This window comes from Pyrus communis, chromosome 3 (genome assembly GCF_041283825.1).
Source record: "Pyrus communis isolate YQ-2024b chromosome 3, ASM4128382v1, whole genome shotgun sequence".
Classification (NCBI taxonomy): Eukaryota; Viridiplantae; Streptophyta; class Magnoliopsida; order Rosales; family Rosaceae; genus Pyrus; species Pyrus communis.
In genome coordinates this window covers 19,578,270-19,584,564 of record NC_142567.1, presented here as the reverse complement: position 1 = coordinate 19,584,564, position 6,295 = coordinate 19,578,270, and the positions used below count along the sequence as shown (strand labels likewise).

The 6,295-nt window shown below is 39.8% G+C and overlaps 1 pseudogene; it reads right to left on the bottom strand.

The window, feature by feature from the left end:
* Nucleotides 1-3,783: 3,783 nt before the first annotated feature.
* On the bottom strand, nt 3,784-5,883 carry LOC137714800 (2-oxoglutarate-dependent dioxygenase 19-like; annotated as a pseudogene).
* Between the last annotated feature and the right edge of the window lie 412 nt (nt 5,884-6,295).

Genomic DNA, 6,295 nt, shown 5'->3' with positions numbered 1-6,295 from the left:
AGAGTGCAACGGTTGGATTACCAAAGACGAACCCTAGATGTTTATACCAGTCGGGAGAGAGACATTTTTAGGATAGAACCCTTGTGCTAAGCCAGGTGAATCCTAGAGGATATCTAGAAGTAGATGCATCTTCTTTAGGAGTGCGATTACTTGTAGCGCACGCCAATTCCTAGATTGTAGGTACTCCAAAACATATAGAAGATATGGCCAGTTCTGTGCTGGATTAGATCCGCATGTCTTGCAGTATAAGCATGGTCATTCTTAGCGAAGTCGCTAGGACTTCGACCGCTGCTCTAGAACAAGATGATGGTGGCAACGGCAATACAACAAGAAGTCACAACGGTATTATAATGAGAAGTCCTAGTGGGAGTGCAGTTTGTCGTCGTAGCGGCAGTGTAGTTCGTCGTCCTAACAGTAGTGTAATGTGAACTCATAGCAATGGTAGTCGCAGGGGAGATATAGTGCAGATAACGGGCATATGTAGTGTAGTGCAATGCAACATAATTGTAGTAGCACTGTACGACCAACACAGCAGTGGATGCTATTAAAAGGTGCAGAAAGCAGCGGCAAAACACAAAAAGAAGGAAGCTGCCACTAATTGCATTAAAAGCAGACATTGACAACACGCGACTTCAAATTGTATAAGGCTGAAACCGGGGACGATGCGAAAATCAAACGTTGGTACTTGCGGGAAAATATATGCCAGCGAGTATCACCATCGATATCGATCAATCTGTAAAGAAACCGAAGATTAGTCGAGGTTGTAAACGTACCTTAACAAGTGAACGGCAAAAAGTAGACTGATCGTCCGAGAACAGGGTAACAGAATAAAAGAAAGTTTTGTATTCAGGGTTTGGTATTTTGGACAATTTATTGACTCACAGCGGCTTGAAGTTCAAGCAATCTGTAAATCGAATTCGCATGATATGAGAAAAGAAAATCATCTAGCAAGTCAAAGGGAATTAGTTGAAGGATTTAGGGAAAGAAAAAAATTGTGGGGAATCAGGTTAAGGAAAATCTTATCAAAGATGAATCAGGAAAAAAAGAAAAACGAAAAAATATTCAGAAAAAAAAGGCAAAATAGGATGCAGCTGGAATTTGCAGAATTGTCATATGAGCTCTGGTTTGGACCCACGATACCTCTCTGAACACACTGCAACACCTCGGTTTAAAAACATTGCTTTGTCATGCCATAAGGTGGGTTTCGATCATCCAAGGTTGTTTAGACTCCCAAAACTGCGTTTTAAAGTTGGAAATTTTTTCGGACTTTCTGTTTTGTGTTTGATTCACTTTCATTACATTCCCTGAGGCTCTCCTATATTCCCGGGGTAGTGTTGAGCCATTACACCCTTTAGAACTCACCAGATTCCCGAGGGTAAAGCTAAGTTTACTAAAGTTTTACGGCTCCATTTGTGTAAATGGGTTTGAGTCTTGGCCAGAAGAAAGGGCAATCAAAGCAAGGGGTGACATATTATCCATCTCAATTCACCATAGTATGCCTCTCCATTAATTTCACATTAATGGTGATACCCTAAGTAAGCACGAAATCGCTCACTTTGAGGGTGCCTTTAAATCACAATTCATGAAACATATTTCAAGGCTCACACTCATGCTCTTCATCAAGCTCGTGGAGAATCACTAAGCACCAAAAACACGTGTCGATTAATCCACACTAAACCTGAAGACCACCCACCATGTGACACTACTAGTGGTTTTGAGTTGTTCAAGGTCAAGTCTCAAAGACCTTTCAAGAAATCACAAGCCTGGTTCAAGATAGTGTTCACCACTCTTGAAAGAAATTTGTCTTTAGAGAAAGGAAGTAAGTAATAAACCTTTGGAGAAAACCAGAAAGCTCTCTATAAAAGAAAACGCCAAACACTCGTGTTCTTCATCAAGCTCGAGGAGAATCAACAAGCCCAACAAACATGTGTCAATTCATGCACTAACAAAGCCAAGGATCACCCACCATGTGAAGACTCTCATGGTCCTGTTTCGTTCAAGATCAAGCATCAATGACCCTTGAAGAAACTTCCAGCCCAATTCAGGATAAAGTGTTCATCACCGTTGAATCGAGTCCTATGTAGAAGGACTTCAAAGCACAATGGTCAAAGTACAGTCACTATATGAAGGGACTTCAAATGCACCTTCTACACAGGACAAGCACATGTATATCTTGCACCTTGGAGGCATTTGGGACATAGAAATTTTGGTGAAATAAATAATCACGAACACATTAAAAATTTCAACATGCCAGGACTTGCGTGGCATGCATTGTGTGTCTCACAAATCATACACATAACAAGTGACTCATCAAAACTGGACGAGTCTTTAAGAATGACACACGTTGACATTTGGCAGAAAGGAATTAAGGAGTTATCTTTATTTGATTAAATCAAGGATTATATAATGAAGTTAAATCACAAACCAAGCCCAAATCAAGTCTTGGGTCTTTCTTCAATTAATGAAGTCCAAAATCAAGACCAAATCAAGCCTCAGTCATGATTTGCAAAGCCTGTAAATACGAAGTGCCAAGACAAAGAAATGCCCAAAACACATCCTCACAGACACTCAAACTCCTTAACACTCTACACACTCACAAGACTCAGTAAGCTTTCTGCATTCTTCACCACACTTGTGAAGAATCATCAAGCACCACTACACGTGCCAATTCCTCCATCGGCACAAGATAAACTAGTGGCATTCATTGGTTCGGGAACAAGTCATTATGACCCTCAATCAACAACTCTACACATACACATTGTAACCCTGGAGATTGAATTAGAGGATTAATTTTGTAATCAGATATTGTAACCCTATATTTTACATTAATACAAAAATTTACTTTGTACACGTAATCTTATTTCATTTGTCACAGAAAATTCATGTTTACACCACTATCTTCTTTTTTTCTTCACTTGAAACTAGCCGCTAGTTTTTTATTTTTTGTTTTCTTCGCAGATTTCTTTCCAAAGGACAAATTTTCAGATTTTTTATTTTTTATTTTTTATTTTTTAAAAAGACAACAATTTTCAGGTTTTACTGGATATTATTGAACTAACGAAGTGCCAAGACAAAGAAATGCCCAAAACACATCCTCACAGTCGGACACTCAAACTCCTTAACACTCTACACACTCACAAGACTCAGTAAGCTTTCTGCATTCTTCACCACACTTGTGAAGAATCATCAAGCACCACTACACGTGCCAATTCCTCCATCGGCACAAGATAAACTAGTGGCATTCATTGGTTCGGGAACAAGTCATTACGACCCTCGATCAACAACTCTACACATACACATTGTAACCCTGGAGATTGAATTAGAGGATTAATTTTGTAATCAGATATTGTAACCCTATATTTTACATTAATACAAAAATTTACTTTGTACACGTAATCTTATTTCATTTGTCACAGAAAATTCATGTTTACACCACTATCTTCTTTTTTTCTTCACTTGAAACTGGCCGCTAGTTTTTTATTTTTTGTTTTCTTCGCAGATTTCTTTCCAAAGGACAAATTTTCAGATTTTTTATTTTTTATTTTTTATTTTTTAAAAAGACAACAATTTTCAGGTTTTACTGGATATTATTGAACTATAAAGCTGTTTGGCGCTAACAACGCATCAAACACCGAATATGACATGATCATTGAAAAAAAACAAAAGAAGTTTTGACTCAAAAAAGTTCGAAGAAAAAGAAACCAAAAGGAAGCCTCAGCTCTCTCAATGTGGTTGAGATCGTTTAAAGTGTGACCAAACCATGGGCCTGTGTATAAAGCGTAGTTAGGCTAGTATGTGATCAAAGGTGGATTGCATGTAGTTCTTGCCGATTTGTTGAAGCTGGATATACTCCTTATAATTCATTCCAATGTATTTCGGAGCTTGGCCTTCTTTTTCCAACAACTCTGGTGCCGGTGCAATAATTGTATCAACAGATGGTCCATGTGGTGTGGCAATAGATATCCTCGTAGCTTTGTTGTTCACAGTTGCCTGATGCATCACACTCTTGTATTTGCCATTGGTAAGAATTTGCATTTGGTCAGCGAGGTTGACAAAGAAACTGTTGGCAGGGCGATTGACGGTGAGCCATTTGCCATTGTGTTCAACTTGGAGGCCATTCATCTCATTCTGGATGAGGAGAGTGTCAAGGCCATGATCAGTGTGATGTGGTATACGAACTGCATGTTCTGGCTGAGGGCAAGGCGTTCTGGCTGAGGGCAAGGCGGATAGTAGTTGGCGGCGAGCATTTGTAGGCCGCGATCTATGTTCATCGCATCATGAATGTAGTTGGGCTCCAATCCCAAACTTTCGGAGATTGTGCGTGTTATCTCCAATGCTACTTCTCTTGTTCTCTTGCTGAATTCCATTGAAACCTTACTGGGAGTAGAACTTGGGATGTACACTCACCTTGAAGAAGTCCCTCTAGAGAAGGACTTTGTCTAATGCAAGATTGTAGATGGTTCCGTATTTGAACATCTCTAGCACACCATTTCCAGATTGGAACTCCTCCTTCTCTTCGTCTGGGAGGCTGAAAAATCCATGGTTAATTTCCTGCAATCAAGCGTCGTGATCATGATTAATTAATTAGCTTGCCTTTTTTGTTTCTTTATCTAATTGCTACAAATAACTCAAACACTAGCAACCGTCGCACTCAAATATTTCTCTTATATATAAACTGAAGTAGTTAGTAGGTAGTTTATGTTGGAATTTTTGGATCGCCGGGCCCGTCCCACTCTAACGACACCGATATTGTCCCTAACTTAACCACCTACACAATCCTTAGCTGTGGGGTTTTATCACCAAAGGCCTCGATATTAGTTAGAGTGGGGTAATCATATTTAAACCCCTTGGTTTCCTTTCCCACCACCGATGTGGGACTTTAACACTCCCCCTCACGTGTAACCTCATTTAGTGTTCACACGTGGAGATCCACATCGGTAATTGAAACTCTGAGGTCGGCTCACTTTGGGCCCACTTGTTTTCAATTGGAACTCAGTAATCATCTCTATATTAAGAGCTCAGACTTGTTTCCTTCCCCTTGGTGACAAGCTCATTGGCTTGCACACAAGCTCGTTGGCTTGCACGGGCCCGCAACCGTGGGCTCTGATACCATGTTGAAATTTTTGGCTTGCACGGGCCCGCCCCACTCTAACGACACCAATATTGTCCTCACCTTTACCACCTACCCAATCCGTCAGGTGTGGGAGTAATCATATTTAAACCCCTTGGTTTCCTTTCCCACCACCGATGTGGGACTTTAACAAACTCCTCCTTCTCTTCATCTGGGAAGCTGAAAAATCCATGGCAAGCGTCAATCATCGCCTTCATTAGACTCCCTGGGACTCCCTGGTTAATTGCCTGCAATGAATGCATCGTGATCATGATTAATTAGCTTTCTTTTTTTCAAGTAATGCTATACTTATCACATTTTTCATACTGTATTTGTTCCATCTCTCTAATAGTGGCACAAGTGGGTCCAATCTCTATTAGAGAAATGATACAAATGTGATATGGAAAATGTGACAAGTATCTTTTCTTTTTTTTTTTCGTTATCATACAAGCAACTCTAAACTGTCACTCAAATACTTCTCGTAACTAAATAACTGAAATAGTTAATAGTTAGTTAAACTACTTACAAAGAAGAAGCCCCATTCTTGGCAAATTTTGATGAGGTTGTGGATTATTTTGAACCGTTGATTAGGAGATCCCGAAGTGAGAAGAGACATGAAATATGGGGATTGTGAATTCGGGATCGTTTGGCTTTGCTTCGTCATTGGGGTTTATGTTGAAGGCATAAGCAGAAGGAACAGGGCTAAGAGGGGGTGATTCCGCAAGTGATTTGATGCTCGTTACATCCATGGTTTGAGCAGCAACTGGAGCCATATCTTCAACTTTCAAAGACTGAGAGAATATTATGTATATCAGAAGAGGATACGTGAAAGGAATTATATGTAAGTCGATCGAGAGGAAACTTTTGCGATGCTAAATGAAGGAAATGGTTCCTTTTTATAGAGCTACCTCTAGACCGTGAGAAGCTGGGACGTATGTCATCAACCTTCACTTGGTCATAATCCGTCGCATTCAAATCGACGTGCATGTCGTAGGCGTGAGAAAAATATATATGAATAAGTACCTTCTAGTAACTTTTTGTTTAATGCCGAGCCCACCTTATGAAAATTATTCAAGACTAATAAAACATGTATTGCTCTTGATGTACATATCGTATAATTTGGTACTTTGAAGCTAGTTTTTGGACTTTGTCATGCCTTGCTTTTGGCTAGTTTTAGTTCCCGTT